The 12,367-nt window shown below is 40.8% G+C and overlaps 1 protein-coding gene and 1 long non-coding RNA gene across 28 annotated transcripts in view; one reads left to right on the forward strand and one right to left on the reverse strand.

The window, feature by feature from the left end:
- Positions 1 to 12,367, forward strand: part of Ndae1 (Na[+]-driven anion exchanger 1) — a 680,061-nt gene that overhangs the window by 521,796 nt on the left and 145,898 nt on the right. The window lies entirely within an intron of this gene.
- Positions 1 to 12,367, reverse strand: part of LOC139760463 (uncharacterized) — a 162,884-nt gene that overhangs the window by 42,228 nt on the left and 108,289 nt on the right. For all 3 annotated transcript variants that reach the window (XR_011715346.1, XR_011715345.1, XR_011715344.1), the window contains exon 2: positions 11,811 to 11,985. This is a non-coding gene — a long non-coding RNA (uncharacterized lncRNA). The remainder of the gene's footprint in view (positions 1 to 11,810; positions 11,986 to 12,367) is intronic.

The following is a 12,367-nucleotide window of genomic DNA, read 5'->3' on the forward strand; positions in this document are numbered from 1 at the left end:
GTGTGGGAGGTGGGTTGATTAGAAAGGGTAGAGAGTGGTGGGATGAAAAAGTAAGATTATTGGTGAAAGAGAAGAGAGAGGCATTTGGACGATTTTTGCGGGGAAAAAATGCAAATGAGTGGGAAATGTATAAAAGAAAGAGGCAGGAGGTCAAGAGAAAGGTGCAAAAGGTGAAAAAGAGGGCAAATGAGAGTTGGTTTGAGAGAGTATCATTAAATTTTAGGGAGAATAAAAAGATGTTTTGGAAGGAGGTAAATAAAGTGCGTAAGCCAAGGGAGCAAATGGGAACTTCAGTGAACGGGGCTAAGGGGGAGGTGATAACTAGTAGTGGTGATGTGAGAAGGAGATGGAGTGAGTATTTTGAAGGTTTTGTTGAATGTGTTTGATGATAGAGTGGCAGATATAGGGTGTTTTGGTCAAGGTGGTGTGCAAAGTGAGAGGGTTAGGGAAAGTGATTTGGTAAACAGAGGAGAGGTAGTAAAAGCTTTGCAGAAGATGAAAGCCAGCAAAGCAGCAGGTTTGGATGGTATGGCAGTGGAATTTATTAAAAAAGGGGGTGACTGTATTGTTGACTGGTTGGTAAGGTTATCTAATGTATGTATGCTTCATGGTGAGGTGCCTGAGGATTGACGGAATGCTTGCATAGTGCCATTGTACAAAGGCAAAGGCGATAAGAGTGAGTGCTCAAATTACAGAGGTATAAGTTTGTTGAGTATTTCTGGTAAATCATATGGGAGGGTATTGATTGAGAGGATGAAGGCATGTACAGAGCATCAGATTGGGGAAGAGCAGTGTGGTTTCAGAAGTGGTAGAGGATGTGTGGATCAGGTGTTTGCTTTGAAGAATGTATGTGAGAAATACTTAGAAAAGCAAATAGATTTGTATGTAGCATTTGTATATATATATATATATATATATATATATATATATATATATATATATATATATATTTTTTTTTTTTTTTTTTTTTATACTTTGTCGCTGTCTCCCGCGTTTGCGAGGTAGCGCAAGGAAACAGACGAAAGAAATGGCCCAACCCACCCCCATACACGTGTATATACATACGTCCACACACGCAAATATACATACCTACACAGCTTTCCATGGTTTACCCCAGACGCTTCACATGCCTTGATTCAATCCACTGACAGCACGTCAACCCCGGTATACCACATCGCTCCAATTCACTCTATTCCTTGCCCTCCTTTCACCCTCCTGCATGTTCAGGCCCCGATCACACAAAATCTTTTTTACTCCATCTTTCCACCTCCAATTTGGTCTCCCTCTTCTCCCCGTTCCCTCCACCTCCGACACATATATCCTCTTGGTCAATCTTTCCTCACTCATTCTCTCCATGTGACCAAACCATTTCAAAACACCCTCTTCTGCTCTCTCAACCACGCTCTTTTTATTTCCACACATCTCTCTTACCCTTACGTTACTTACTCGATCAAACCACCTCACACCACACATTGTCCTCAAACATCTCATTTCCAGCACATCCATCCTCCTGCGCACAACTCTATCCATAGTCCACGCCTCACAACCATACAACATTGTTGGAACCACTATTCCTTCAAACATACCCATTTTTGCTTTCTGAGATAATGTTCTCGACTTCCACACATTCTTCAAGGCTCCCAGAATTTTCGCCCCCTCCCCCACCCTATGATCCACTTCCGCTTCCATGGTTCCATCCGCTGCCAGATCCACTCCCAGATACCTAAAACACTTCACTTCCTCCAGTTTTTCTCCATTCAAACTCACCTCCCAATTGACTTGACCCTCAACCCTACTGTACCTAATAACCTTGCTCTTATTCACATTTACTCTTAACTTTCTTCTTTCACACACTTTACGAAACTCAGTCACCAGCTTCTGCAGTTTCTCACATGAATCAGCCACCAGCGCTGTATCATCAGCGAACAACAACTGACTCACTTCCCAAGCTCTCTCATCCCCAACAGACTTCATACTTGCCCCTCTCTCCAAAACTCTTGCATTCACCTCCCTAACAACCCCATCCATAAACAAATTAAACAACCATGGAGACATCACACACCCCTGCCACAAACCTACATTCACTGAGAACCAATCACTTTCCTCTCTTCCTACACGTACACATGCCTTACATCCTCGATAAAAACTTTTCACTGCTTCTAACAACTTGCCTCCCACACCATATATTCTTAATACCTTCCACAGAGCATCTCTATCCACTCTATCATATGCCTTCTCCAGATCCATAAATGCTGTTGTGGGAGTATGTGATAGAGTGTAAGAAAGTAAATTCTAGATTGATATGGGTAAAACTGAAAGTTGATGGAGAGAGATGGGTGATTATTGGTGCATATGCACCTGGGCATGAGAAGAAAGATCACGAGAGGCAAGTGTTTTGGGAGCAGGTGAATGAGTGTGTTAGTGGTTTTGATGCATGAGACCAGGTTATAGTGATGGGTGATTTGAATGCAAAGGTGAGTAATGTGGCAGTTGAGGGAATAATTGGTATACATGGGGTGTTCAGTGTTGTAAATGGAAATGATGAAGAGCTTGTAGATTTATGTGCTGAAAAAGGACTGGTGATTGGGAATACCTGGTTTAAAAAGCAAGATATACATAAGTATATGTATGTAAGTAGGAGAGATGGCCAGAGGGCGCTATTGGATTACATGTTAATTGATAGGTGCACGAAAAAGAGACTTTTGGATGTTAATGTGCTGAGAGGTGCAACTGGAGGGATGTCTGATCATTATCTTGTGGAGGCAAAGGTGAAGATTTGTAGGGGTTTTCAGAAAAGAAGAGAGAATGTTGGGGTGAAGAGAGTGGTGAGAGTAAGTGAGCTTGGGAAGGAGACTTGTGTGAAGAAGTACCAGGAGAGACTGAGTACAGAATGGAAAAAGGTGAGAACAAAGGAGGTAAGGCGAGTGGGGGAGGAATGGGATGTATTTAGGGAAGCAGTGATGGCTTGTGCAAAAGATGCTTGTGGCATGAGAAGTGTGGGAGGTGGGTTGATTAGAAAGGGTAGAGAGTGGTGGGATGAAAAAGTAAGATTATTGGTGAAAGAGAAGAGAGAGGCATTTGGACGATTTTTGCGGGGAAAAAATGCAAATGAGTGGGAAATGTATAAAAGAAAGAGGCAGGAGGTCAAGAGAAAGGTGCAAAAGGTGAAAAAGAGGGCAAATGAGAGTTGGTTTGAGAGAGTATCATTAAATTTTAGGGAGAATAAAAAGATGTTTTGGAAGGAGGTAAATAAAGTGCGTAAGCCAAGGGAGCAAATGGGAACTTCAGTGAACGGGGCTAAGGGGGAGGTGATAACTAGTAGTGGTGATGTGAGAAGGAGATGGAGTGAGTATTTTGAAGGTTTTGTTGAATGTGTTTGATGATAGAGTGGCAGATATAGGGTGTTTTGGTCAAGGTGGTGTGCAAAGTGAGAGGGTTAGGGAAAGTGATTTGGTAAACAGAGGAGAGGTAGTAAAAGCTTTGCAGAAGATGAAAGCCAGCAAAGCAGCAGGTTTGGATGGTATGGCAGTGGAATTTATTAAAAAAGGGGGTGACTGTATTGTTGACTGGTTGGTAAGGTTATCTAATGTATGTATGCTTCATGGTGAGGTGCCTGAGGATTGACGGAATGCTTGCATAGTGCCATTGTACAAAGGCAAAGGCGATAAGAGTGAGTGCTCAAATTACAGAGGTATAAGTTTGTTGAGTATTTCTGGTAAATCATATGGGAGGGTATTGATTGAGAGGATGAAGGCATGTACAGAGCATCAGATTGGGGAAGAGCAGTGTGGTTTCAGAAGTGGTAGAGGATGTGTGGATCAGGTGTTTGCTTTGAAGAATGTATGTGAGAAATACTTAGAAAAGCAAATAGATTTGTATGTAGCATTTGTATATATATATATATATATATATATATATATATATATATATATATATATATATATATATATTTTTTTTTTTTTTTTTATACTTTGTCGCTGTCTCCCGCGTTTGCGAGGTAGCGCAAGGAAACAGACGAAAGAAATGGCCCAACCCACCCCCATACACGTGTATATACATACGTCCACACACGCAAATATACATACCTACACAGCTTTCCATGGTTTACCCCAGACGCTTCACATGCCTTGATTCAATCCACTGACAGCACGTCAACCCCGGTATACCACATCGCTCCAATTCACTCTATTCCTTGCCCTCCTTTCACCCTCCTGCATGTTCAGGCCCCGATCACACAAAATCTTTTTTACTCCATCTTTCCACCTCCAATTTGGTCTCCCTCTTCTCCCCGTTCCCTCCACCTCCGACACATATATCCTCTTGGTCAATCTTTCCTCACTCATTCTCTCCATGTGACCAAACCATTTCAAAACACCCTCTTCTGCTCTCTCAACCACGCTCTTTTTATTTCCACACATCTCTCTTACCCTTACGTTACTTACTCGATCAAACCACCTCACACCACACATTGTCCTCAAACATCTCATTTCCAGCACATCCATCCTCCTGCGCACAACTCTATCCATAGTCCACGCCTCACAACCATACAACATTGTTGGAACCACTATTCCTTCAAACATACCCATTTTTGCTTTCCGAGATAATGTTCTCGACTTCCACACATTCTTCAAGGCTCCCAGAATTTTCGCCCCCTCCCCCACCCTATGATCCACTTCCGCTTCCATGGTTCCATCCGCTGCCAGATCCACTCCCAGATACCTAAAACACTTCACTTCCTCCAGTTTTTCTCCATTCAAACTCACCTCCCAATTGACTTGACCCTCAACCCTACTGTACCTAATAACCTTGCTCTTATTCACATTTACTCTTAACTTTCTTCTTTCACACACTTTACGAAACTCAGTCACCAGCTTCTGCAGTTTCTCACATGAATCAGCCACCAGCGCTGTATCATCAGCGAACAACAACTGACTCACTTCCCAAGCTCTCTCATCCCCAACAGACTTCATACTTGCCCCTCTTTCCAAAACTCTTGCATTCACCTCCCTAACAACCCCATCCATAAACAAATTAAACATCCATGGAGACATCACACACCCCTGCCGCAAACCTACATTCACTGAGAACCAATCACTTTCCTCTCTTCCTACACGTACACATGCCTTACATCCTCGATAAAAACTTTTCACTGCTTCTAACAACTTGCCTCCCACACCATATATTCTTAATACCTTCCACAGAGCATCTCTATCAACTCTATCATATGCCTTCTCCAGATCCATAAATGCTACATACAAATCCATTTGCTTTTCTAAGTATTTCTCACATACATTCTTCAAAGCAAACACCTGATCCACACATCCTCTACCACTTCTGAAACCACACTGCTCTTCCCCAATCTGATGCTCTGTACATGCCTTCACCCTCTCAATCAATACCCTCCCATATAATTTGCCAGGAATACTCAACAAACTTATACCTCTGTAATTTGAGCACTCACTCTTATCCCCTTTGCCTTTGTACAATGGCACTATGCACGCATTCCACCAATCCTCAGGCACCTCACCATGAGTCATACATACATTAAATAACCTTACCAACCAGTCAACGATACAGTCACCCCCTTTTTTAATAAATTCCGCTGCAATACCATCCAAACCTGTTGAGATGTATAGGTATGTATATGTGTGTGTGTGGACATATGTATGTATATACATGTGTATGTGAGGGGGTTGGGCCATTCTTTCGTCTGTTGCGCTACCTAACTGACGCGGGAGACAGTGACAAAGTATAATGAATATGAAAAATTATTAACACCCATATATGCACATATACATATCAACATATACATACATATACATACACAGACATATACATATATACACATTCATATTTATACTTGTTTGCTTTCATCTATTCCCGTCGCTACTCCATCACACTAGAAATAGCATCGTTACCCTCCGCTTCAGCGAGGTAGCACCAAGAAAACAGACAAAAATGCCACATTCATTCACACTCAGTCTCTAGCTGTCATGTGTAATGCACCGAAACCACAGCTCCCTATCCACATCCAGGCCCCACAGACCTTTCTATGGTTTACCCCAGATGCTTCACATACCCTGGTTCAGTTCACTGACAGCATATCAAGCCCAGTATAAGACATTGTTCCAATTCACTCCATTCCTTGCAAGCTTCTCACCCTCCTGTATGCTCAGGCCCTAATCGCTCAATGTCCTTCCAATCACTCCATCCTTCCATCTCAAATTTGGTCTCCCACTTTTCCTTGTTCCCTTCACCTCTGACACATATATTCTCTTTGTCAATTTTTCCTCACTCATTCTCTCCATATGTCCAAACCATCTCAACACACCCTCTTCTGCTCTCTCAACCATACTCATTTTATTTCCACACATCTCTCTTACCCTGTCATTACTTACTCGATCAAACCACCTCACACCACATATTGTCCTCAAACATTTCATTTCCAACACATCCATCCTCCTCTGTACAACCCTATCTAAAGCCCATGCCTTGCAACCATATAACATTGTTGGAACCACTATTCCTTCAAGCATATCCATTTTTGCTCTGAGATAATGTTCTCTCCTTCCACACATTCTTCATTGCTCCCAGGACCTTCAAATGACTCACTTCTGCTTCCATGGTTCCATCTGCTACTAAGTCCACTCCCAGATGTCTAAAACACCTCACTTCCTCCAGTTTTTCTCCACTGAAACTTACATCCCAATCAACTTATCTCTCAACCCTACTGAACCTTGCTCTTATTCACATTTACTCTAAACTTTCTCCTTTCACACACTTTTCCAAACTCAGTTGCCAACCTCTGCAGTTTCTCACATGAATCAACCACCAGAGCTGTATCATCGGCAAACAACAACTGACTCCCCAAGCCCTCTCATCCACAATAGACTGCACACTTGCCCCTCTCTCCAAAACTCTTGCATTTACCTCCCTAACTACCCCATCCATAAACAAATTCAACTACTATGGGGACATCACACAACCTTGCTGCAAACTAACATTCACTGGGAACCAATCACTCTCCTCTCTTCCTACTTGTACACATGCCTTACATCCTTGGTATTGTACACATGCCTTACATCCTTGGTAAAATCTTTTAACTGCTTCAAGCAATTTACATCCCACACCATATACTCTTTAAGACCTTCCACAAAGTATCTCTATCAACTCTATCATACGCCTTCTCCAGATCCATAAATGGTACATACAAATTCATCTGTTTTTGTAGATATTTCTCGCAAAGCAAACACCTGATCCACACATCCTCTATCACTTCTGAATCCACACTGCTCTTCCCATATCTGATGCTCTGTACATGTACTATTCTAAACAGTCCCTAAAGTTTTATCACTACACTCATCCTCTTTTCAAAAACCAATAACCTCATCTTATCAGCAATGGCCTTCAACTTTCTTCTTTTAATACGATGTAAGACTCATTTACCACTTTTAATTTCTCTTCACTCTCAGTTACCAGTACTAAATCATCTGCACATAAAATGGTCAGCAATGACATGGTTCTTGTAACCAACTCAAAGCTTTGCTTTCCACTCTTGATTACATCTTTCTTGCTCTGCCATCCACATATATTCTGAGAAGCCAAGGTGCTGGCACACAGCCCTATTTCACTCCAAGCCAAGGTGACACCACATTGCCCTTCCTCACTCCATTGTTGAAACCACATAGTCTTATTTCATTCCACTGCACAAGAAAACTTTCATGCAACCTGCTATTTAACATGAGTGTTGCATCTTCCTTCCTACATCATAGGTTGTAAATAATCTCCCAGAAAGTATTCCAGTCTCCTCTATAAGATGCCTATTTCAGGTCCAAGGATGATGTATGCAGCTTTTTTATTTTTGTTATGCAATTTTCTGCTATCAGCTTCACTGAGAAAATTTGATCTATTCACCATATATCTTACCCTAAAATCACCATGATCCTCACTTATCCTGCACTCTTATAACTTCACCCTCTTAGATACACTTCTCCCATACATCTTATCTGGAATTTTGTTACCTGGACAATCCAGGACCCTTTTAGTGCAGTTCCTTCAGCTTCAAGACTGTGCTCCACACAAGAACAAGACAAGGTGGGATCCTTTTCAGCGGGAGAGAGCTTGACAACACTGTACTCCTTTCTGTCCTTTGGCATTAATGACACAGCCTAATCAAAGGTGTGTTCTCATTCACTGTACTACCACTTGTGAGTTGAGTCTCAGTATACTGATTATACTCCCTGTGCTAGAGGGAGAATATCTTAATTTTGCTCGTTCTCCTTTTCATTCCTTCTCCTTTTCAGCAATCACCATCATAACCCTAGCCTTTGACTTGACCTATAACAGCCTGTGGTATTAAGAGAGTACTGAAGATGCATTCATTGAGGATGAAGTAAAAATGCTTTTGCCATGTGTAAAATGATGATTCTTTTGTTGACAATGAAGTGAAGATGCATTTGTGAAGAGTAAGGTGAATCAAACTTTTTCAAGAAGGAAGTAAATATAGGTTTATCTAAGGTTTAGGGAAGGTACAGTTGTCAAGGGTGAGTTAAAGATACTTTTGTAGAGGTTGATGTCAATTAAGGTTTTTTTAGGGTGAAGTGAAGCTGCATTTTTCAAGAGAAAGGCGAAGATACTTTTATTGGAGAGAGACATGAAGCATTTGTTCATGGATGTTTGACATTTCTAGTTCCTTTATAGTTTTGATATCTCTTCCTTTGTGGTACAAGTTTAAATCAAATGTGGTAATGCATGAGAGTCGTGTAGGATCATAATGTTTGTTGAGGCATCAGAAGATGAGAGTCATGTGGAGTGGTTATGGAGTAATTTTATGTAAGAGCATTTTTTTTTTTTTTTTTTTTGAAAGAAGTGAGGAGTCGTGCTATAATGGTTTGAAATAAGAACTGCTGTTGATGAGTTTAGGTGTTTGGAAGCAACTCAGCATGAAAAGTAGTATGAGAGCTGAAGTTTAAAGTAGCTTCATGCATGGGAGAGGAAAGAGAAAATGGAGTTGCATTGAGAACTCCTGTGAAAAGGAAGACAAGAAGTGCAGAGTGTGCAAGGAGTTTGCATGATGAAATGGTTGTCCCAGCTATAATGAATGATGTTACACCTTTACCTTTTTAAGACACATAAAGAAAATGAAAGAGTAGAAGCAATAAATAACTTATGCAGAACTGAACAGAATCAATAATGTATAAAGATGTAAAAAAAGATATTTGTTTAGAAATAAATAAAAAGACACATGGGTTAAAACTATCTGAGTGGGTTGTTGAAAAAGAAATAATGTGACTGAAGGTACAAGGAGAAGAGGTATGCTGTAGTACAGTAACAGATGCAGCAAGTACACTATTCAAGGCTTAAGATTTATTAATAGGATACCAGGGAAATGACATTTTCCTGTATACAGTGAAAGCAAGTTGTATTTAATAGTGGATTTGTGAATGGAGACACCAGTTTTAAACACTGAATCAGATTAATGTGAAAAGTTAAGAATCAAGAAGCACCTGTATCTGTGTAGATGCTTTTGTTTATTCACACAATGTGCATATTAACCTAAAGATTTTTTTTTTTTTTTTTTTATACTTTGTCGCTGTCTCCCGCGTTTGCGAGGTAGCGCAAGGAAACAGACGAAAGAAATGGCCCAACCCCCCCCCCATACACATGTACATACACACGTCCACACACGCAAATATACATACCTACACAGCTTTCCATGGTTTACCCCAGACGCTTCACATGCCTTGATTCAATCCACTGACAGCACGTCAACCCCTGTATACCACATGACTCCAATTCACTCTATTCCTTGCCCTCCTTTCACCCTCCTGCATGTTCAGGCCCCGATCACACAAAATCTTTTTCACTCCATCTTTCCACCTCCAATTTGGTCTCCCTCTTCTCCTCGTTCCCTCCACCTCCGACACATATATCCTCTTGGTCAATCTCTCCTCACTCATTCTCTCCATGTGCCCAAACCATTTCAAAACACCCTCTTCTGCTCTCTCAACCACGCTCTTTTTATTTCCACACAACTCTCTTACCCTTACGTTACTTACTCGATCAAACCACCTCACACCACACATTGTCCTCAAACATCTCATTTCCAGCACATCCATCCTCCTGCGCACATCTCTATCCATAGCCCACGCCCCGCAACCATACAACATTGTTGGAACCACTATTCCCTCAAACATACCCATTTTTGCTTTCCGAGATAATGTTCTCGACTTCCACACATTTTTCAAGGCTCCCAAAATTTTCGCCCCCTCCCCCACCCTATGATCCACTTCCGCTTCCATGGTTCCATCCGCTGACAGATCCACTCCCAGATATCTAAAACACTTCACTTCCTCCAGTTTTTCTCCATTCAAACTCACCTCCCAATTGACCTAAAGATATGAGAGTGAAATAAATAGGCAGTATGCACCTGTTCCACCTCATGTAAAGTGGCGTTGAAGGTAACAGATACACATTTATCTGTAAGAGTGATCTGTTTGATAATAATACATTACCTGATTCATTTAGTATAAATGAATAAAAAGTATTGTGATGACATTTTGTTGTACTGCAAGGCTAAAAAGAAACAAACAAGAATAAGCTCTGAAGCTTTGATAATACCCATGCATACCATGTTATTTATGCCCTCCTATGTATGGGGATAGTTGTGACCTTCTAGCATAGAATAGCTGTACTGTATTCTTTTCTTCAGATATATTGTTTTTGGCAACATATTCATTTTTTCATTGGAAACCAACAGTGCTTCTTTTGCACTTTTTTCATACCTGATTGCCATTTCCTGCATAAGCAAGGTAGCACCAGGAACAGATGAAGAAATGACACATTTCCTCATATCCATTCTCTAGCTCTCATGTGTAATACACCAAAAACCACAGCTCCCTATCCATAACCAGGCCCCACAGACCTTTCCTTGGTTTACCTCTGCTTTTCATATGCCTTGGTTCAGTCTTCTGACAGCACATCAGCCCCTATATACCACAGTCTTCCAATTTACTCTGTCCAATGCATGCCTTTCACCCTCCTGCATGTTCAGGCCCCAATCACCTAGCATTTTATTCACTCAATCCTTCCTTCTCAAAAATGAATATTTGCAGCCATTAATCTTGTGAAACTGGATAAACAGAATAAAATTTTCATTTTCATAAGTGTCTAGGTATGCTGTGGTGGTTTTAGAATTTTGGTAACATGTATGGTTTAGTTGTAAGGAATTGCAGAGAAAAAAATCCATCCTCATTTATTGTACTGTTAATATTGTACTGGAAATATACAGCATAATATCTGCATTATTATACCAATAAAATAAAACTTCTGTTTCTTCTTTAAGAAATTGAAAGACAAGGAGGGGAGGGTTTCCAGGCCCCTGCTCCCGCTCCTTTTAGTCGCCTTTCAAGTCATGCGGAGAATACGTGGGAAGTATTCTTTTTGAGTGTGAATGAATGTGCCCTTTTTTGTATGTTTTCATGGTGCTACCTTGCTGAAACAGGAGGTAGTGATGCTGTTTCCTGTGGGATGGGGTAGTGCCAGGAATGGATGAAGGCAATCAAGTATGAATATGTACATGTGTATATATGTATATGCCTGTGTATGTGTATGTATATGTATGTATATGTGCATATGTTGATATGTATATGTATATGTGCATGTATGGGCATTTATTTATAAATATGAGTATATGAGTAGATGGGCCATTCTTTGTCTGTTTCCTGGTGCTACCTCACTGATACGGGAAAGTGATTAAATAAGATAAATAAACAGAAATGATAAAAAACTAGATATTATGACAATCTTACCTTATGGCATGATGTTTGATACTTCAAGGCAATGCACAGGGTGCAGTAGGGTGGGCAGTAGTGATGATGCTGGGAGGAGTAGTAAGTTACATTTGTTGCAGTTGCAGTACACACTTGGCCTTGGCTGAGGAGAAGAGGCAACAGGGGTGGAGAGTCATGCTGCAGGAGGCTGCGTCTGGGTAGAGTAAACACTAGCTTGCAAAATGGACTGGGTATACAGTCGCTACCATCAGTTATATACTCACAGTTTAAATCACACTGTGCTAAGGCATCATCAAATTCATCATCACCTAAAGCAATGAGGAAACACTAGCCAAATGCATGCTTGTAGCAGGGCATTGAAATAGGGCAAAAAACATGGTGTGTAATGTTACAAGAGCCTAAATATCCTGAAATTTGCATCACTTATAAAGAAGAATGAGTCATTTATTGTGTGCAAAGACTGGCATTTATTGCAAGACACAACAGCAGTTAACAAATAAATGATGGTTACAGGTTTGAATTAATGTAATATAAAATGCACTGATAAACACTTATAAACATTTACAGTTTTACAA

Source organism: Panulirus ornatus, chromosome 37 (genome assembly GCF_036320965.1).
Source record: "Panulirus ornatus isolate Po-2019 chromosome 37, ASM3632096v1, whole genome shotgun sequence".
NCBI lineage: Eukaryota > Metazoa > Arthropoda > Malacostraca > Decapoda > Palinuridae > Panulirus > Panulirus ornatus.